Below are 22,916 nucleotides of genomic sequence, written 5' to 3' on the forward strand. Positions count from 1 at the left end.
GTGACAATGGCAGTGGCATACTATATAGTCTATTTGAGAGAGATGGTCATGATTGGGACTGATCTGGTTTTGCAAAAGGCATCCTAAGAACTTCTCTATCTTGGACAGGAATTCTAAAGGAAGAGCTTATCTTCATGAATGGTAGTTTGTGTCACTGTCCTTATAAGAGGAGGCAAACCTGAGCTGACCCATGGGCAGGAGAGAAGTTTCTACAGCAAAGAGAAACTATCTCCAGGAAATTTGCCATAGCATAGACATGTGGTGAAAGCAGATGATAGTTTTCTCTTCTGAAAAAAAGGACAATCCCCACATGTAGTTTTCAAATCAAGTAAATAAAGAAACAATGCCACACAGCATTTGAATATTCTCAAACAAGGCCACATGGTAGAGAAAACCAAGGTTGTTTTGCTTGTCACTGTTTTCCACCTTGACATAATAGATCAAATATTCCAAAGGGACATTATTGATCACATTCCTTTATTTTTTTTGCAGGGCAGAAATTACTTCATGTTTAATATGAGATTTCGTATTATAATTTCAGCAACATCTAACAAACTGAAATTGGATGCCTTTGTCTTATGCTTTCAGTCTCAGGCCTATTTCAGACTGAAGAGGACATTGATATTTCTTAGATTAAAAATCAGTCAAGGGACTCACACCAACTAGCAGTACTACAGACGCACTTTTCCTTCTAGGTAAAGCCAACTACACTCAGTAGGGGATAGCAAGCTTCTCAACCTGGACTATTATCAGGGAACCACAGTCCTTCTCCTTCCCACAGGAATTTTGTTAAACAGTATTTATCACACTGGTTGTTAGTAACTTAGTCTAATAGACACCCTTTTCATATTTAAAGATAATACTAAGGGAAGGATATTATGTATCAGCATGTGGAAACAACATGTGTGTGTATGTATGTATTGCAAATTTCCAAAGAAAACTTTAAGAAATGGCAGCTGAGAGTCATAAGGAATTGAGCTGCTTTCCAGCAGAGAGGAAGTCCTGGATGGGTAATTCTGGTAAATGTGTTGCAAACTCAAGCTAGTTTCAGTACTATAGTACTTAGACCCTCTACTATGCTGGAGCAATGTGACTCTCAAAGAGTGCAGGGTTTATCAGAATTATTTGACCATAAAACCAATTTGTTCATTTCAAGAATCACATGGAAACGTTTTTGTAAATAACAAGTTATGATTTATATCTTCCTTATGGAGTAAAATACACATGTATATAAGCTAACTTGCTTATATACACAGGAAATAAATTATGTCTTACATATAGGGTGAGGTTTGCTAAAAAGTAATTATACATGATATTTGATCAGATTTATACATATTACTAACACTTTCAAATAAGAATAATACATACCTGTAATATTGGGGCAATTGAGCATTGCAGTTCCATGTTTGTATCACTATAATTATATTTTAATATTCTACAATATCAACACATTTTTAATCTGTCTTCTTAACTCTTACTACTCTTGTTCTCCTAATTTTGAAGATTATGGGCTCATCTGGTACCATGTTGATTCTCACTTCTTGTGTTACAGTTTTACTCGATTTATTTTATATGAGAAATCTACCTTTGTTTTCTCTCACATTTTTCTCCTGGAATTACATTTTTATCTTCCACAGATAAATTCTCTCTTAAGACCATAGAAGAAAGCTGTTTGCTTGCAAGGAAGCTGTTTGTAGTTCATAGGAGCACATTAAGTCTGCCTGTAACATATTCATACTCATAAACTAACCAGATCTTTCTCTTCATAACACTGAAACTGCAGTAGGCTGTGGTCTCATTTTTCAGGTACTCATTATGTGCAACTATGTGTGGGAAGCTGTACTGAAAGAACTAAGCACGACCTTCCCTTTAACTCTTCACATAAATAAACAGGGGCCTGAGCTGTGGCATAACTGGTAAAGCTGCCACCTAAAATGCCGGCATCCCATATGGGTGCCAGTTCAAGTCCCAGCTGTTCCACTTCTGATCCAACTCTCTGCTATGTCCTGGAAAAGCATGGAAGATGGCCCAAGTCCTGGGGCTCCTGAACTCACATTGAGACCTGGAAGAAGTTCCTAGCTCCTGGCTTCAGATTAGCGCAACTCCGACCATTACAGCCAGTTGGGGAGTGAACCAGTGGATCGAAGACCTCTCTGTTTCTCTCTCTGTCTCTCCTTCTCTCTCTGTGTAACTCTGATTTTCAAATAAATAAATAAATCTAAAAAAAAATAAACAGACCTTTTAGGATAATGTTATATGTGCTGTAGGGACAACAGGTGTATAGGAATCAGGAAACAATTCAAGCTTTTGGCAATGGAGAAAACTTCCTGAATGAGTGAATAGCTAAGTTTGGTGTGATTATTAATGGAGACTTAAAAATTCGGTTAAATCAAATAGTGACCACACACAGTTTTATAGCAAAGGCATATAAATGCAGTGAAAGAGATATATAAAACACATATATACAGTTCATAATTCTGAAATTTTAAATCTGAAGTGTGTTGTATGGTAACAGGATACAAACGAGAGTCATGGAAAATGTAATGAAAAGCTTGGGATGTCCAGGAAAAACTTTCAGTGTCCATTCTAGGAAATTTATGCTTTTTGATAAGGTTCTAGGATGTCTTAGGAAAACAACTGAATAGGGAAAGCCAGAGTTCATATATATTGTATAGTATACATGTGAAGTATAGTTTGTTGATTAAAAAGTCAAAAAGATGGATAACTAAAAGCCACCACAGAATTTCAGGGGATAAATTATGAAGACTTTAAATAAAGCAATGACATTCTATTTTGGACAGTTGCAATTTACATAACTGATTGTCAACCCAGGATCCATTTCCTTTTTGCCCTCTCCTAAGACTGCCACAGTTGTGTTCAAAAGTCTCCCTTTCCACATATCTATGGTCCCTGGAGAAGATGGCTCACATTCCTGCCTGGGAAGAGGGTACAGTTGTTTTAAATTAATCAATACATTCTATCTCATGGGGCAAACATGGTTAAATACAGTACATATAACAAAATTATTTTTAATTTTTGTTGAGAATGCTGGAACTAACAGGCTCTGACTCTTTATGCATGGCTGGGATCCAGAACTGCTACAACCACTATTTTATTTTACTTTAAAAAAATCCATGTATTTGAAATTCAAAGCCAGAGAGGGAGAGACAAAGAGAGAGAGAAAGAGAGAAAGAGAAAGAGAGAGAGAGATATCTTCCTTCTGCTGGGTCACTTCCCAAATGGCCACAACAGTCAGGGATGTGCCAAGGTTAAGTCAGGAGCCAGGAGCTTCCCCTGAATTTCCCATGTAGGCAATAAGGACCCAGACAACTTGGGCCATCTTTTGCTGCTTTTCCCAGTCCATAAGCAGGCAGTTGGATTGTAAGGGGAGCAGTCGGGACAGGAACCCGCATCTGTATGATATGCCAGCATTGCAGTCAGTCGCCTTACCTACCACACCACAATACTGGCACCTACAACCATTATCTTAAAACATGAAGACATGATCTTCGCCAGTGAGAAAAATCACAAACAAATACTACAAAAGACATGATTGCATAATTTAAGCTCCTTTGCACTGGGTATTGGTTGCTTTCAGTAGAAATCATTTTATGTGATAATAAAATATATTTGGAACCATCTAATTTATGTATTCAATTTTGCACCATTATTTATAATCTTTTTCTTCCTTTTTTTAAATATCTTTTTTTAAAGATCTTGTCTCTCCTTGGCCCCTGTAGATTTTTAAGAGTTATTACAGTTTACAAATTCTGTGAAATTGAATAAAGCAAGTTTAGGCAGAAAGGAAGAATTAACTTTCAATGTCCTTGATTTAGCCTCCTTTATCAGACCCTTACAGTTATTTTTATATTGTTTTGGTACTTAATTTTTTATAGCATGTGAAAACGTATTTGTCAGGCAGGGCCTGCAGAGAATTATACAGAAGGCTGACAGATGATCCTGTCATCACTCTAAATGTCATTAGCCTGCCAGTTTTCTCTTGAGCAAATGAAAGTACGTACATAAAGGGGGGGAAATTGAAAAGCAATATAAACATTTTCATAGTGATTTAATGATACCTAGTCACTTAACAAATAATATCCTCTACATGTTTTATGTTTAATATATAAATTAATGTGAATGTTAATTGGTAGTATTTATTTTCTCTATGTTCCATAATAAAGATATCAACAATGGGTTATTTTTGTAGTTCACTAGCATGGAACATAATTTTTACTCAAAACCCATGGTGACTGATATATGACTTTAACAAGAGATGTTAGAAAAAGAGAGCTGCAACTTCTTAAACACCGCACTACTTTAAAATGTACAGTGATTCACTAATCATGCCATCCAGGATCTTTTTCTAGCTGACAGCAGTCTAATGTTTGGACTAAACAGAGTTTTCCTATTCTCCTTATTCCTTCAAGATACAAGCATGCAGTATAAAGTTGCATTGTCTTGAAAATGCCACAAGTAGTTATCTCTTTTGATGTCTATTTATCTACTTTGGCTTGTACCGTTTCTTCCCCGCCCCTGTACTAACAGAAGAACTGCTTCTCATTTAACAATATTAGCTCAGATTTTACTCTAATGAAGTCTCTATTGACTCTCACAGGTGGCAGAGGTAATAGCCTCCTTCCTGTAGCATTTAATGAGATGATCATTATATATGAGCAAGTATGCTGACCAACAGTGTTCCCATAACACACGCATAGATAGATAGATGATAGACAAGGATATAGATAGGTACACATTGTACTACTCATTAGCAATAGCTAGTTTACCATAACACAAGATTAGCTTAATATTCAAATTCTCTCACTTACATAGATTCCCTTGAAAAGCCAATACATGGTTTTTAATTTTCATCCTATAACATTTTCTTAAAAAGCAATTCTCACATTGTGTAACTTGAAATGTGGAAACACATTTACTGAACATATTAACTCACAGTTATCAACCATTCTAGTGTAAAGGACCTTATTTCAAAAATTATGTTGTTTTGTCTTATGCATGCTTATTTCTCCAGCAAGTGTGCCTCTCTTGCTACAGTGGAGTAGATAGAGATCTGTTGAACAAATCACATGATTGACGTGGTGCAAAATGGCTATACAGCTGAAAACAAAATGAAAGATAAATCAAATTTACTTGGAAAGAAAGGAAGGACAGGAGGGAAGAAGGGATAGAGAGGGGAAGAGAGATGAAAAAAAGCAAAGAAAAAAGAAGAAAGGGAAAGGGAAAAGGAAGGGAAGGGAAGGGAAAAGTTAAAACAAAAATGCTTATTTGCAATACCTGAAATATAGAAACAAATTATTCATGTTTACTTATAGAGGTTGGCAGGCAATTTGATGGACAATTTTAAGTGGATTAAAAGCTTGGCTTACATTTTGAGTTAACAAGGAAATTGTATTGGAAGGATTATAATTTCAAATGTGTGGATATGTTCAATAAGAAAAAACATGATATTTTCACCAATTTTCAGAATATAAGAAGCCATTTATCGCATACTGACTTACCTGACAGTGTATTTTGGGGGTACAAGAACAAGTAATAACTATGATTTTGGCATTACATGATCCATATTTGTAATCTGCTTTGGGGACCAAAGTTAAAACTAAGTCTTTTCCTCAGCATTTTCCCCAAATTTGTATTTAAAGTGAAAGAAAAAAAATCTGTGTCACTCATTGGTAAATATTTGAAGACTGAACTCAGTTAACCTAGGAATAAATTTCAGAATATGTTGTAACTGATAAATTGATATGTAGACATTTTAAAAAAGATAGCATATAAGTATCAGTAGTTTGATCTGGGAATTCTATAAAATAAAGAGAAATTTATAATAGGTAACTCCAGTATCTAATGTATTGCTCTTTGTTCAGCTAATATTCTATTTTCAGGCTTTTTTTCTATTAGTACATCTTTCTGTAGAATTTTTTTTTCTTAGCAATCAACTAGCTATGGTATAAGAAATAAAAGAAAAAGTTAAGAGTATGTAAACAGATCTTGAATGAATTGTTCTTGATAGTATTTTAAATAAACAATCTGTTTTAAGCTAATACTTATGTATTTATAAATTAATTACTCATATCTACATTTGGTACTAAATTCAGCTTAATAATATAAACTACAGAATTGGGGGCGAGACTCTTATTATCTCAATATTTCTTAAATACATATATCTGCATATGTATACATATGCATATGTATTTAACAATTTTCCAAGTTCTTAGATAATCAAATGTCAATAAGAGCATAAGTCTGAACATAGAGGAACAGGTACATTTTGTATTACTACCTTCCCTTTAAAATATTAATAATATACTTCACCAATCTTAATTACTTCGATGACCTTCTTAATTTAACAGATTTAACTTTCTCTGTAATTTTGCCAGAATAATTGGATAACTAGAAAATGCATGTACCTAAACAAATTAGGCATCTCAATAAAACTCCATTATTCACATTTTATTAGATTAAAAAGTCAGATATTTATATTAATTTCAATTACACCATAGAGTATGTTTCAACATTAAGTACTGTTCTCTGTCTTTCTAGCTTTGCATCTTCACAATGTTGTAACACAAATAATTTTAAACTAATGATAAGACATTTATGTTGCATTGAAAGAAGTCATTTTGAATACTCTGTTTGAAAGAATTCCAGATGCATTTGGTAAGAAGTAGAATTAATGTAAATTTTAATAGATTTTTTAGTACTTCCTATTTAATTTTCATCAAAATATTTATGAATGTGATGGATTTCCCTTGGGTTGTTACAAGGTTCCTATCTATTGGGCAAGATGACCTTAATGTTCTCCTTAGCCTGAATAACTTTTGGATAGTTTCTTCCTGATGCTAAGCCTCTGATCTCTCTATTAGGGCATTCACAGTAGAAAATTTGTAAACTATTTCCCCCTCTTTGATATGTAAATCCTCATAAATTACCAGTTTTATAACTCAGAAATGTCTTCAATAACCTCTGAGCCACCCCTTTGAAATGCAGTCAACAAGAAAGACTGTACTCCAATGTTCCTGTGGAAGTGTGGAGGCCTGATTTCCTATGCATTTTGCTCCATGTTGTAACACTGTACCCTTTTATAAAGACATGAGGAGGTGTATTTTTCCTTTAAGTAAATCCAATCAGCAAACACCTATGGCCTAATATCCTTTTCTACTCTACCTAAACTCTTAAAGATCCTTCCTCTTTGTCTCAGAGAAGTTGATATAAGATTGAGCTCTGGCTTCTTGCTATTTTACCAGTCTTCAAAAAAGTGTCTCTAACATGCTTAATTTGATCTGGTGCAATTTCCACCTTGACACCTAAATTATTTATATATGCTTTTGGTTTATGTTTCACTTAAGCACTTGTAGAGCCGTATGAGTATTTTTCTAGAATTTAAAGTATAATTATTTTATTTATCTATTTAGAGTTATTTTTATTTACTTGAAATTAAGAGAGAGAGAGAGATCTTCCATCTGCTGGTTCTCTCTCCAAATACCCACATTAGTCAGAGCTGGTCTCAAGCAAGGAGTCTGGAACCATATTAAATGCGTGAAGTTGCATTCCTTAAATAAAATAAAATATTTTTTTGAAAAAAGCCTCTCATGTGGGTATCCGGGACTTAACTTCCTGAGCCATTACCTTTTGCTCCCAGGGTAGACATTAGTAGGAAACTGGACTCGAAACACAGAGCTGAGATTCCAACTCAGGCATCTTAACTGCTGTGCCAAATGCACCCCCAATACATTTTTATCTGAAATATGAACTTCCCAAATGTAGGGATGCAATCTAACAAACATTTAAAACACATTTTCTTTAACAACTGCATAATGATTCTCATCCAAGGAAAACTTAACAAGCTATGAATTGATCAACTTCAAGTAGTAATTATTTTTATCAGAAAATTACTATTGTGGAACAATCTTAATAACCTTAAAAATTGTTAGTCTATATCACCATTAAACTGTGAATATATCTACATGGAAATAAAATTTCAGTTAATGCCACCATCTACAACACCCAAAAACAAACAAAAAAAAATAAGAAGCGTTCCTTTGAATTGCTGTGATTACTTAAATATTTTCTTAAGTATTTATTTATTTTTCTATTTATTTGTAGGAGAGAGAGAGGGAGGGAGTTCCCATTCAGTTGTGTATTCCTCAAATGCCTGCAACATAAAGGGGATGACAAATCTGGGAGACAATCCAGAGGTCCCACATGAATGGAAAGGATCCAATTTCTTAAGCCATCACTGTTGCTTCCCGAGCATGTATTATCAGATAACTGCCATCAGAACCCAGAGATGGTAGTCAAAACCAAAGACTCTAATATGAATCAGAGGCATTACAACTGGTGGCTTAACTGCTAACCAACTGCCTACCTCAGTCAATATAAGCACACACACATACACACACACAAATGGTAATGCTCATAATAGTTTAATCCATTCAACCAGAGTCACTATCCACTGTACCCATACCACAGATGCAGTAAATTTTTACATCCAGAGGCCTATACTAAAGAAATTTGTTTTCAATTCTAAGTGACCCCAACTCACATTTAACTGGCCCACCTAATAGAAAGGTGGTCAGAATACAGGTACTGCAATTGTTTTATCAAAACATAGTTTCTCTCTCTCTTTTTTTTTTTTTTTTTTTTTAATTTTTCCCATCCTCTATGCTGGCACCAATTGTAGGTCATCTCTTTCTCTTATAGGAAAAAATGTATTTTGAATCTTAAATCCACTCAAAAAGCAATCCTTTCCTCTTTCTGTATCCTAAAACAGAATATTAATTTCCAAATTTGTTTTTTTTTTAAAGGTTTGTTTATTTGATTGAAAGGCAGAATTACAAAGAGGGGAGAGAGAGAGAGAGAAAGAGATCTTCTATCCATTGCTTAACTCCCTAAATGGCCATAATAGTCATGGATGGCTCGGGTAAAAGCTGGGAGCTGGCAATTTCATCGGGGTCTCCCACATTGGTGGCAGGGGCTTTTTTTTTTTTTTTGACAGGCAGAGTGGACAGTGAGAGAGAGAGACAGAGAGAAAGGTCTTCCTTTGCCGTTGGTTCACCCTCCAATGGCCGCCGCAGCCAGCGCACCGCGCTGATCCGATGGCAGGAGCCAGGTGCTTCTCCTGGTCTCCCATGGGGTGCAGGGCCCCAAGTACTTGGGCCATCCTCCACTGCACTCCCTGGACACAGCAGAGAGCTGGCCTGGAAGAGGGGCAACCGGGACAGAATCCGGCGCCCTGACCGGGACTAGAACCCGGTGTGCAGGCGCCGCAAGGCGGAGGATTAGCCTAGTGAGCCACGGCGCCGGCCTGGTGGCAGGGGCTTTAACACTGCAAGGTGTCCGGTGCATAACAAATCTTCCCAAGCAGACAAATCAATTAATTCACTGGCTTTTATTGGGGTTCCACTCCCAGGCGAGGTTCCAAGGCCCCAACACAGCAACAGAGCGGAGGCCGGGGAAGTCGCGCATCAGAGATTGGGAGAGCTCCTTTTATAGATTCAGGGCATGGGGGTTAAAGGTTGAGGCGGGTCTGATCCTCATTGGTTGACCTTTAGGCACCCGCAGGGACCTTGACAAGGACTTTTCTTCCCTGCAAGTACAGGTAGGGACTTCTCCATTCCCGAAAGTATAGGCCTTCTTCCTTGCGGAAGGACCTTTTGATGATAGGAAAGGAAGCGACGATGAGTCTCTGGCTACTTCCTGCTGACTGGGGACGTTGTCTTGTTAGAGTCGACCACCCGAAAAACGTCACCAAGAGACACGTCTCTTATGCAAACAGCACAGGGAAGTTTTATTGATTATCCAGCATGCTGGGGCTGTCTGATCATACATGAACAGAGCAGCCCCGAATAACCAAAGGTTAGGGTTTATAAAGGCAAAAACCGCAAAACCGGGAAGGGGGGGAATACACGGTTGCTATGCACGGTTGCTATACACAATTGTTAAGACCAAAGGAGAATCAAAAGAGTATATGGTTACTGGGGTCAACATAACCTAAAACCTAAGTGAAATTAATATTTATCATAATCTTGACAATACTAGTTACAATCTTACAATTAGCAATTAGGACTTGACATTAATGTAAGACACAGACAAATCACATCTTCATTATGAACCCAGGTAACCCAGGGGCAACTTTTTGTGCTTGTAAGCTTGAGCAATCATGCTAGGGGGTTTTTGTGCTCTGCCAAGGGTGATATAGTGTACTGCTATTGTTTGACTATTTGAAACCATAGTTTCAGACCAGAGTCTCATGGTGAGGGGGGGTGTTGGAGTCTCAAGGACTCCAAAATGGAGTCCCTACTGTCAGGGGGCTACTTCAGTCTACAGGGGCCCACTGGGGATATCTTGGGGTTCCGCAGGGACAGGCATGTATGGATGGAGAAGCATCTGGTTGACTGCTACTCTTGGAGGATTCCTGGATTCGATCTTTCATGAGCCTGAGAGCACAAGGAGCGATCATTACAATTATCCCTACAGTTATTATGGGTCAGAGAGTTGCCAGTACCCAAGGGAGAAAAGAGGAAAATAGACCCCATCCTTGTTGTCCCTGGACTCCTGTTGTCGTTTGGCAATGCATTCCTTAAGTTGTTGTGCCACGTTTCTGACCACTCCAGATTTGTTAGTAAAAAAGCAGCACTGTTCCACCAGAAATACACATGTTCCCCCTTTTTCTGCTAGTAAGAGGTCTAATGCCCTTCTGTTTTGAAGGGCTACATCAGCCAGGGAGTCAATCTCGTCTTGCAGGTTTATAAAGAAGGCTGCAATATTTTGTAGCTCCATATTTAAGGTGTTTGCCAGTTGCTGTATCTGGGTAGTGCCATATGCCAGGCTAGCTACTCCTGTCCCCACTCCTGTAAGAACACCTAGTGCCGCTAGAAAGGGAAGGATAATTATGTCCCTTTTAGCATGGGCGTTTTGCAGCACTGGTATCGGGAGATACTGGTTTTGGGGCACCAAAGAGACCTCTGGGAGGACAATTGCAAGAATACAGATATCAGTCGCATTAGGTGGTAGATAGTGGAATAGGGAGCTCCCACACTGGAGGAAATGACCTCCAGTTAAGCAATCTCCCAGCTTTATAGGGGTCATGGAGTTACAGAGAGTGGAGTTGAAAAAAGGGTTGGGGGATAGTGGGTCAGGAGAAAATGATGAGGTTAAATTGAATCACTGGTATAGGTTTTTTGGGTGAGGGAGATTAGTAAGTAATGGAGGAGTTGTCTCATTAGTGGGTCCAGGAGTAGAATTTGTTGGGACCTCAATAGTTGCCACAGAAGGCAACAGGGTGGAACAAATCCAGCAATCATCAGCCAAAGAGCTATCAGAAGAGTTGAGGAGCTGGTAGACAGAAGAGAGGTGAGGTGGGTTGGATCTCCGTGGGAGAGGTGGCAAGGGTCGCCACTGAGTGGTTATTGATGACAAGTTTTCTCTCAGGTCCTTGAGCACCTCCTTAACCCTAGCAACTTCCTGTCATCGGTTAAAGTCCTGGTGCCCTCTCCTGTCACTATAGCCCCAGTGAGTGGTCAGTGTCATACAGACCTTTGATCCCGGGGGTTTGCCAAAGCAGTCATGTCTTTGAGCTCCACCACGGTAGACAGTTCCCTGGATTGCTGGTAATCTAGTGAAGGAACATCGGAATTGTGGTGATGTTCTCTCATAACACGTGGCTGGAAAGTAAGATAGGCAGGAGGAGTACCAACATGTGGGCAGGGACTGAGCCGAGACCAGGATCTTAGGAATCACGGGTAGGACCAGGAGGACTACGATTATGAACAAACTTAAGCTTGGTAGGCCCCAGAGCAGTGGCTGTCCAGGATGATGGCGGCCCTGGGGGAGGGGAAGGTGCCCTCTTGAGGTGAGATATATGATACCAATTTTCATGACCCAGTAGTTTGGCTGCAGTTGGAGTGGTGAGAATTATGATGTGGGGTCCCGTCCAACGGGGATGGAGTGGCTGGTGCTGGGAGGATTGGAGTAGGACGGAGTCCCCCGGCTGGAGAGCCACCAAGTCTGCTCGCCTGTTACCCATTGACACCGGATCAGTCGTTTGTTGGTGGCCCTTGCAATGGATTATCACCACCTGGAGGGGCAGGGTGAGGGCCTGGAGAAGCTGGTGGTTGTGGGCAGCGTTAACTATCGGCATTCCCTGTGACATCAGGAATCCCCTTTCCTTCCATATGGCAGAATGAGAATGAGCTGTAAGAAAGGCATATTTAGATTCTGTATAGATGTTGACCCTTTTGTCCTTAGCAAGTATAAGAGCTCGGGTCAAGGCATGGAGTTCTGCCCTCTTGGAGGTGGTTCCTGGGAGAAGGCATTGCGCCTCTATGGTCTTATTGAGGGTAACCACCGCATATGCTGCTCTCCGCACCCCATCTGCCCCATCACTGAGCTGCCATCCACAAACAGTGTTAGGTCAGGGGAGTCTATTGGGGAATCTAGAACATGGTCTGTTGGGGTCTGGAAGAAATTTAGTACTTCAGAGCAGGAATGAGAGTCAGGAAGAGGGTCCATGGGGGAAGATCGGAGCGGAAGGAGGGTGGCTGGGTTTAAGGGTGGGGAGCGGGCTATAGTAATATGGGGATTTTCAATGAACAGGAGATGTGTGTGGTTCCTGGACCCAGGAGGGGGTGAGGAGGGGGAGAAACCTCTGTCCCACAAGTTCAGCTAAGTTGTGGGATGACAGGACCATGATAGGCTGCTGCAGGGTGAGCTTGGTGGCATCTTTGGTAAGTGTGGCTGCTGCTGCCAGAGCTCGAATGCACTGGGGCCAGCCCCGGGCTGTAAGGTCAAGCTGTTTTGAGAGGAAGGCCACCAGCCGGTGTGTGGGGCCAGATGGATGGGCCAGGAGGCCAGTAGCGATTCCATTGTGTTCATCTGTGAACAGATGTAAAGGCTTTGTAGGATTAGGCAGGCCAAAGGCGGGGATTCAAGCAGGGTATCGCAAAGAATCCTCCAGGCGCGCGTCATGGTGGTTGGTGACGATAAAGGGCCCTTTGGGGTCTCACGAGCGGCCTGGTATAAAGGTTTAGCCAGGACAGCGAAGTTAGGGATCCAGTGTCGGAAAAATCCCACCAATCCAAGAAAGGAGAGTATGGCCCCAGGGTCAGTTGGTGGTTGGAGAACTTTTAGGGCCTGACGCCAATCAGTTGTTAGTGACCGGGTGGGGGGGTGTCAGAAGGATTCCTAGATAGGTCACTGATGGAGAGGACAATTGGGCTTTAGTGGGGGATACCCTGTGCCCCTTGTCCCCTAGGAAATTTAGGAGAGCCACGGTCTGGGACTCGGAGTCCTCTTTGGAGGGACTGCATAAGAGGAGGTCATCCACATATTGTAGAAGGGTGGAGCTGTGGGCCTCAAATGTTGATAGATCACTGGCCAGGGCTTGTCCAAATATGTGGGGGCTATCTCGGAACCCCTGGGTGAGCACGGTCCATGTCAATTGCCGGGCCTGGTGAGTGTCTGGGTCTGTCCAGGTGAAGGCAAATAGATATTGAGAATCAGAGTGTAAAGGAATAGAGAAGAAGGCATCTTTAAGGTCTAGTACTGTGAAATGGGAGGTTTTGGGGGACACATGTGATAGAGGTGTATAGGGATTAGGCACCACCGGGTGGTAGGAATAACTGCGGCATTGACCAAGCAGAGGTCTTGGACTAGTCTATACTCCCCTGACAGTTTTTGTACTGGGAGTATGGGCGTGTTACGGGGGAGTTAGTGGGTATTAGGAGATTTTCTTGGAGGAGGCTGTCAATGATGGGTTTAAGACCACATCTTTGGGGTTCAGAAATGAGGAATTGGGGTCGGTTTAGGGTATGGAGTGCCCTCCTGGAGTTTAATAAGGTCTGGCTGGTGGTGGGTTGCCACCACTGGTGTTGACAAATCCCATACTTGAGGGTTGACTTTTGTGGGAGAAATTTGCCACTGGGGGTTTGATGAATCAGGGGAAGGTGTGGGAGAGGTTAGGGAAGCAATCAGAGGGAGTAGGAGAGCAGCTGAGGGTTGTTGCGGTAGAATCTGGAGACTGGAGCCCAGTTGGAATAGAATGTCCCATCCCAGTAGGGGAACTGGGCAGGAAGGGATTACCAGGAAGGAGTGGGAGAACGGATGGTCTTCCAATTGACAAGGCAAGTCTGGCATGCATCTAGGGTGGGAGGGAGTCCCATTGATCCCCATTACAGAAATTGAAGATGGCAGGAGTGGGCCCTCATAGGCCGGCAGAACAGAATAGGTAGCCCCCATATCCACCAGGAATTCTGTGGACTTACCCACTACCTGGAGCGTTATCTTGGGCTCAGCGAGGGTGATAGTGGTCCCCAAGTCTGGGCTCCGTCAGTTTTCTGCCATCCCCAGCAGTTGTAGCATGGAGTCCTCTCGAGGAGTTGGGCTTCTGCGTAGAGGCACAGGAATCAGGCCTCCCCTGGGGCAGTCGCTCTTCCAGTGGCCCAGTTGGCCACATATGGGGCATGGCCCAGTGGGTGTGCGAGGGTTGGGGCATGCTCGAGCCCAGTGTCCCTCTTGTCCACACTTGAAGCATGCCCCGGGGGGCTGGTTGCCCTTGACCCCTCTTTCCTCTGCCGGCCGCAGGACTGCCACCAGGGCCTGAGTCTGGAGCATGACCTTTTTCTGCATCCTGGCCTGTTGTGCCTGCTCAGCTGCCTCTTCCCGAGTGTTATATACCTTGAAAGCAATCTTTACAAGGTCTCTAATGGGGGTCTCTGGACCATCCTCCACCCTTTTTAGTTTTTTTCTAATATCGGGGGCAGACTGGGAAATGAAATGAGAGGCCAGAATCTCTGCCCCAGAGGGGGAATGAGGATCCAGTTTAGTAAACTTAGTTAAGGCCTCAGTGAGCCTGTTTAAAAAAAGAGCCGGGTTTTCTCCCGGGTTCTGGGTGACCTCTCAAAGCCTATCAAAATTGACACCTTGTGGGAGACAGTGTCCATGCCAGCCAATAAGTATCTTATCATATTGGCCACGTTTTGTCTTCCCGCCTGTCCTTCCTGGTAGCCCCACCCTGGCTCCACCTCTGGTACCGCCTGGGCTCTTGCTGGGAGAGTGGGATCAGTTAATCAGGCCTTGTAGGCCTCATCTCAGGCAGCCTGTCGGACCTGTACCCATTCCTCAGAAGTGAGAGAGGAGGAGAGAATAATATCGAGGTCCTTCCAGGTGAGGTCGTATGTTTGAGAAAGGTATCTAAACTCTTTTATGAACCTAGTTGAATCTTCTGAAAAGGATCCTAGTCTTTCCTCGATCTGTGCTAGGTCTTGTAGTGCAAATGGAACACGAGCATGCACAATACCTTCAGCCTAGCCACCTCTCAAAGTGGGAGGAGGTGTCGCAGCTTCTGGTCATGTGATCATGTACACGCGCTTTGGGCAATGGTGATATCACCTGGGTGCCGGTCATAGGTAATGGGGAAAAGGGTTCATCACAGGTTATGGTGAAAGTGGGGTTAGATTAAGGACCAGTTTCAGGGGGTGGAACAGAACATGGCAGCCAGGAGCAGGGTGAGGGGCGGGGCATGGTGGCCAAGGGGCAGGGGGAGGGGCAGAACATGGCAGTGAGGAGGCAGGGGGAGGGGCACAACATGGCGACAAGGAGGCAGAGGGAGGGGCAGAACATGGTGGCAAGGAGGCAGAAGGACATGGTGGCAAGGCAGCAGGAGGGGTAGAACATGGTGACAAGGAAGCAGGAGAACGTGGTGGTGAAGGAGGGGGAGGGGCAGAACATGACAACAAGGAGGCAGAAGGACATGGTGTGAGGAGGCAGGGGGAGGGGCAGAACATGGCAAGGAACCAGAGGGAGGGATGGGACATGGTAGAGCAGAAGAATGTGCATATGGGAGAGGGAGGTTCCTGGATAGCTGTGGGGTTCCCAGGAACTCAGGAGGGTCTGAAAAGGTGGAGGTTGGAGAGTTTGGCAGTAACACAGGAGAGCGGTCCTTAGGAGTTGAGGTCATGGTCCTGGCCAGCAAGACCTGGGGCGTGGAACAGGAGGAGAGGAGAATAGGCGGGAGCAAGAGGTCCCAGAAAGCCTGAACATATGAGACTTCTGACCATTTTCTCTCCCTGCGGCAGAAATTCTCAAGGTCGGTGAGGACCTTGGGATCAAAGGTTCCCTCAGGAGGCCACCTAGATCCATTGTCAAGTACATAATTAGGCCATGCCTGGGTAGAGTAGAAGATTAGGCATTTACGCCATAGGTCCTGGGCCAGTCCCAGTTTCTTCAAGTTCTTTAGCAGGCAGGCCAGGGGACATTTTGAATCCCACCCTTGAGATTGGCCAGATCCCATGGTCTCCCCGGTAGCCCGGATCTACTGAAATTTGGTCAAGGCATCCCCTGTCCTGGACTTCAGTAGAGGGATTAGAGGTCAGTCCTCTACAGGGCCAAGCCAGCAGCGGGACGTCTCCACAGCTGCTAGGTGGCTAAACAGTGGAGAACAGAGGGCACATGTGCATGATTTGGAGGTCTCTGTCCGGACAGAGAGCTAGCCGGAGATCACAGAGACTGGGCCAACCCATTGGAGGGAGGGAGAGGAGAGCAAGGGAGGAGTTACTTACAGTTGATCTAGCGTGGTCCGTAGTCAGCCTGGGGCACCAGACAGGTTCAAGGAGCAAGGGGGCCTCAAACCCAGAAAGGGGAGGCGCCAACCTCAGCTCCCGGGTGTTGGTGCCATCTACAAGGTGTCCTGCACATAACAAATCTTCCCAGGCAGACAAATCAATTAATTCACTGGCTTTTATTGGGGTTCCACTCCCGGGCGAGGTTCCACGGCCCCAACACAGCAACACAGCAACAGAGCAACAGAGCAACAGAGCAACAGAGCAACAGAGCGGGGGCCGGGGAAGTCGCACATCAGAGATTGGGAGAGCTCCTTTTATAGATTCAGGGCCTGGGGGTTAAAGGTTGAGGTGGGTCTGATCCTCATTGGTTGACCTTTAGGCAGCTGCAAGGACCTTGACAAGGACTTTTCTTCCCTGCAAGTACAGGTATGGACTATTCATTCCTGAAAGTGTAGGCCTTCCCTCCTTGCGGATCCCAAAGCTACCAAACACTTAGGTCATCATCTTCTGCTTTCCCAGGTATATTACTGGAGAGCTAGATAGGAAATAGAGCACCTGGATCTTGAGTCAGTACTCATAAGGGATGCCAGTATCACAAATAGCCGCTTAACCCTCACCATAAAGCTGGCCTGTAATTTGTTATTTTTACAAAAGTCATCCTTATGAGTCAGTGTAGGGGTGAATGTTATTCAAATGAGTATCAAAAAAAGCAAAGATTAGGTAAACCTATGTCAGTGAAAATAATATTCTGTATATAGGGAAAAAAGAAAATCAAAAGCCCAGGAAAACCATGAATGTGTGTTTCTGAACTATAAATTTTTGGCAAAATCTTACACATTTAGGGGCCAGCATTGTGGCATAGCAGATTATGCTGCCACCAGCAACACAGGTATCCCATATCTGTGCCAGTTTGATTCCCTATTGCTTTACTACTGATCCAGCTCCCTGCTAATGTGCCTGGGAAGGCAGAAGGTAATGGCCTTTGCATGCATGAGAAAGATGGGAATGAAGCTCCTGGCCCCTGGCTTCAGCTTGACCCAGCCCTAACCATTATAGCCATTTGGGAAGTGAGCCATCACATAGATTTCTCTCTCTGTCCCTCTCTTTCTCTGTAACTCTGTCTTGCAAAATAAATCTTTAAAAAATATGTAAAATTCTAGAGTTGGTGGCAAATTAATGTTGTAGATTCCATCACCACCACAAACCAAGCCTATGTAGCTAAACCTACATGTCTGGAAGTAAAACAGAGAAAAGAAATGTCCCCATTTCCTCTCTCAAGTACATCTTCAGAAAAATAGTGCCCTGGGAAATAGTTCCTTTATTTGAAGAATGAAAACAGGATAACAGTAAAAGCTTACTGGTGCACTTGTGTGTCAAATTGTCATAATGTTGCAAGGAATCTGGTGAAATGAGTCTGGGTTTATGTCCTGGTGTTGTTGACAATTTACGAGACCAGACACAATGATGAGAGTAGAAGACACGGAGTTTCATTTAAGTAAGAAAGCGAAAAACTCCAAAGGAATGGAGTGGCTGGTAGAAAGAAAGACCAAGCCTCCGGCTCTCGCAGTCTGAGGGATTCTGTGTGTCTTTAACAAGTGTGGTGGTTATACATTAGCATGGGACAGTCTTAATGGATCCTTTTCTAACTTGTTTTTGTCGAAACCTAAATATTGTCATCCATTGACAAATATTTGTTACAAGGGGTTTCCACCCTGTTCTGTTCAGTGTGTACATGCTGGGAAGGAGCTGAAGTTTGTATGTGCTGACAAGGAACTGTGGGAAAGCATTAGTCTGGCCTGTTTTTAGTCCTGAGCTCCCTCAATACTTAGTTAAATTCATGTTAAAAGAACAGCATTTTCATTATTGTAGATATTTGAAGTAGATAAAAATTAATTGCTTAATTAATTAAAATATCAGTTTATCTCTTTACTATACTTTTAAAGCTCACAAAGTGAGGCCAGGCTGTGGCACAGCAGGTTAAAGCCCTGGCTTAAAGTGTCGGCATCGCATGTGGGCGCAGGTTCTAATCCCGGCTGCTCCTCTTCTGATCCAGCTCTCTGCTATGGCCTGGGATAGCAGTAGAAGATGGACCAAGTCCTTGGGCCCCTACACCCGTGTTGGAAACCTGGAAGAAGCTCCTGGCTCCTGTCTTCAGATCTGCGCAGCTCCGGCCCTTGCGGCCATCTGGGAAGTGAACTAGCAGATGGAATACCTCTCTGTCCCTATCTCTCTCTGTAACTCTCTTTCAAATAAATAAAATACATATTAAAAATAAAAATTATTAAAAAATATTAAATTTTTTAAAAAAATAAGTGTCACTTAGTCATTTTTTAACTTTTATTTAATGAATATAAATTTCCAAAGTACAGCTTATGAATTACAATGGCTTCCCCCCCATAACGTCCCTCCCACCTGCAACCCTCCCCTTTCCCACTCCCTCTCCCCTTCCATTCACATCAAGATTCATTTTAGATTCTCTTTATATACAGATCAGGTTAGCATACATTAAGTAAAGATTTCAACAGTTTGCTCCCACACAGAAACATAAAGTGAAAAATACTGTTTGAGTACTAGTTATAGCATTAAATCACAATGTACAACACATTAAGGACAGAGAGCCTACATGAAGAGTAAGTGGACAGTGACTCCTGTTGTAGTCGTATTTTTAATCATTGCAAGAGAGAAGAGAAACTTCTCAACTAAATTGAAGGGCTTTTGCATCTGTAATTTTTACTTACACCATCCACAGAATGGCCTACAGATGATTTTGAAGTCAAAGCTCTGACTCTCTTCTCTGACAGAATTATGCATTTCACTTTCTTTGCTGCTTTCTTTCATAGCTTTTGATGAGGTAGCACCACATACAACACTCCTTCCTCAAATTTTGCATGCATCCTATAGCATCAAATCTTAAAATTAGGGGCTGACACTGTGGCATTTAGGTTAAGCTTCCACCTGCAATGCCTGTATCTCATACATGTGAAGATTTACATCTTGGTTGCTCCACTTCAATTCAGCTCCCAGTTAATGCACTTGAGAAAGCAGTGGGGGGTGGCCAAAATCCTTGGACATTTGCACCCATGTGGGAGACCTGGATAAATCTTCCAGCTCCTGGCTTCAGCCTAGCCCAGCCCTGGCTGTTGCGGCCATTTGGAGAGTGAACCAGACCTTTCTCTCTCTCTCTCTCTCTTTCTCTTTCTCTCTCTCTCTCTGTAACTCTGCCAATCAAATAAATGAAAATTTTTTAAAAAGTCTTAGAATTAATAGAAAGACAAATGCATATGCACCAGATATTTCAGAATATAAAAATATAAAAATTGATAGGTCATAAATTTTATAATTAATCCTCAGTTATTTAATATTTATTTTTTAAGATTTATTTTATTAATTTGAAAGGCAGCTTGAAAGAGAGAGGATATAGAGCAAGAGAGACAGAGACCTAGGGAAATAGATCTTCCTCTTTCTGGCTTACTCCCTAAATGGTCATAATGGTTGGGTTTAAGACAGGCCAAAGCTAGGAGCCAGAAACTCCATCTAGGTCTCCCATGTAGATGGCAGGTTTCTAAATACTTGGTTTATCTTCAGATGCTTTCTCAGGCACATCTTCAGGGAGCTGGCTTTGAAGAGGAACAGCCAGGACATCTACAATTGCTCTGATATAGGATGCTGGTGTCACAAGTGGCCACTTAACCTACTGCACAACATTGGCTTTTATTTAATATTTCTTTAGACAAATAACAAATTATTGCATAAATAATGAGTAGTTCAGCGAACAACTTTTTTAGGACATGTGAGAGCAAGAGGTAGATAGTTTTCACTTTAGCACATCACACCCTTGTAGCATGAGTAGGAAAGTTTGACCATAATTAAAATTCCTTACTGGGGACTGTAGCACTCCTTATTGGGGATTGTAGCTTGCTTCAACAGAGAAAAGTTTTAGCAGACACAATGACATTTGAAAGAAGTCTCTCATCATTAAATCTTTTTGCTTTACAAAAATGTGAATTTTAGGGGCTGGTGCTGTGGCATAGCGGGTTAAACTGCCGCCTGCCAGCATCCTATATGGGTGCCAGTTTGAGACCCAGCTGCTCCAATTCTGCTACAGCTATCTGCTATGGCCTGGGAAAGCAGTAGAAAATATCCCAAGTCCCTGGGTCCCTGCACCCGCATGGGAGACCGAGAAGACCCTGACTCCTGGCTTCAGATAGGCAAAGTTCTAACTGTTGCAGCCAATCGGAGAGCTAGCCATGGAATGGAAAACCTCCTTCTCTCTCTTTCTGACTCTCCCTCTCTCTGTGTGTGAATCTTTCAAATAAATAAATAAATCTTTAAAAAATGTGAATTTTACTAGAATATTCATTATAGAATTTATATAGGAAAGCATTTGACCTTCCTTTCTACTTACACTATATCAGGGAAAAACATGATAAACAAAGCTATTTTGTGCCACTGAGACTGAATTGTGGCACATCATATATATTTCAGAGCATCATCATTTAACTAAGTTAATTGTTGATCTCTCTGGAAACAATCTTTTGTAGCAATATCACGGTATCAAGAAATTTCTCTACTTCATTTGTTGTGTTTCCATAAGTCTTCTAAAACATGTATGACCAAATCCCTATGAACTCTATTAAAGTGTCAGAAATGAGTTTATATATTGAAATGTATTTATCTATATCCTAAAAATTGTGATGGTAATGTAAGTAAAAGAATCAGAGATTATATAGCATAATAGAATATATTTTATACATAATACACTTAAGTGAGGTAAAAGTAAATAGTAAGATAATTTTATTAGTGATCATTGGAATCTATTCTTCTTTTTGAACAGAGTGGTTAGTGGAGTTAGGGCAATCATGAAAATTTACGTAATCTTGTTCAAGCTTTTATTTTATAGGTAAAGACAAAAATAAGTTTAAAATAATGGTTTTGATTATTACAGTTAAAAATAAGGAAATAGAGTGCTTGATATTTTCAATAGATGCTGACAGATATTTGAAAAAAAAAAAAACACTAAACTAAGTAAATTTGAATGTTTCCATTATAAAGAAATGTTAAATGTTGAAGGTGATACACATGTTTACCTCATAGACATTATTTGATGGACACTTGTATCAAAATATCTCTTGTTCCTGCATAAATATGTATGATTTGTATATGTCAATTAAAATAAAAAAAATTGAACACCCCTCCCTGATAAAAACACTTAACAAAATAGACCTGGAAGGAACACATCTCAACAGCTAATATCACACCAAAGAAGGAAAAGTTGTATTCTTTCCCTCTGACATATAGAGCAAGACAAAGATGAGCACTTGCTCTACTTCTATTCCCCATATTACTGGAAATCCTCATCAGAGCAATTAGGGAAGAAGAAAATAAGGCGCATCTGAATTAGAAAGCTTCCTCTGGATCTCCCACATATGTACATGTCCAAGTACCTGGGGCATCTTCTGCTGCTTTCCCAGGCACAGGAGCTGCATTGATAATGGGGCAGATAGGTTTGTGCCTATAGCAGGTACAAACAGCGGCTTAACCCACTATGCCACAATGTAGGTCCCTGGATGGCTGTTCTGTGGCAAATGATTCTGAATTATCATCTTCATTGTAAATCTGAGAGGAGAAAACAACGTAATGCTACTTTTTTAAAATGAAAACTAAGTTTTAAATTAAGTATCCCATCCTTCTGATGGTTCTTTTATTTTATATTGAGCAAGCCAGACAGGAAAATCAGGTTTCCTGCATCTATCTGGCCCCCTTTGTCACTAATTTTTCTTTGAATCTAGGAAGATCACTACCTTTGAAAATATTGCTTTGTAACTTGCTGAACTTATTTTTGCAATTTATTTTTTTTAATTATTTATTTTTTTGACAGGCAGAGTTAGACAGTGAGAGAGAGAGAGACAGAGAAAAAGGTCTTCCTTTTTCCATTGGTTCACCCCCCAAATGGCCACTACAGCCAGCACGCTGTGCTGATCCGAAGCCAGGAGCCAGGTGCTTCCTCCTAGTCTCCTATGCAGGTGCAGGGTCCAAGGACCTGGGCCATCCTCCACTGCACTCCCAGGCCACAGCAGAGAGCTGGACTGGAAGAGGAGCAACCAGCGCCCTGACCGGGACTAGAACCCAGGGTGTCAGTGCCGCAGGCTGAGGATTAGCCTAGTGAGCCTCGGAGCCAGCCTTTGCAATGAATTTTAACAGGTTTCTGGGTAATCAGTACTCAATGAAACAGCAATGGGCAATTAGTACTTGTTTTAGATGAATGGAATTTTAATTTTAATAGAAATCAGAGATATATCAGCATCTTAAGTCATTTAGGTGTAACTGCTAATTTAAACT

Source organism: Oryctolagus cuniculus, chromosome 9, assembly GCF_051225735.1.
Source record: "Oryctolagus cuniculus isolate XC-2025 breed Fujian yellow rabbit chromosome 9, ASM5122573v1, whole genome shotgun sequence".
NCBI lineage: Eukaryota > Metazoa > Chordata > Mammalia > Lagomorpha > Leporidae > Oryctolagus > Oryctolagus cuniculus.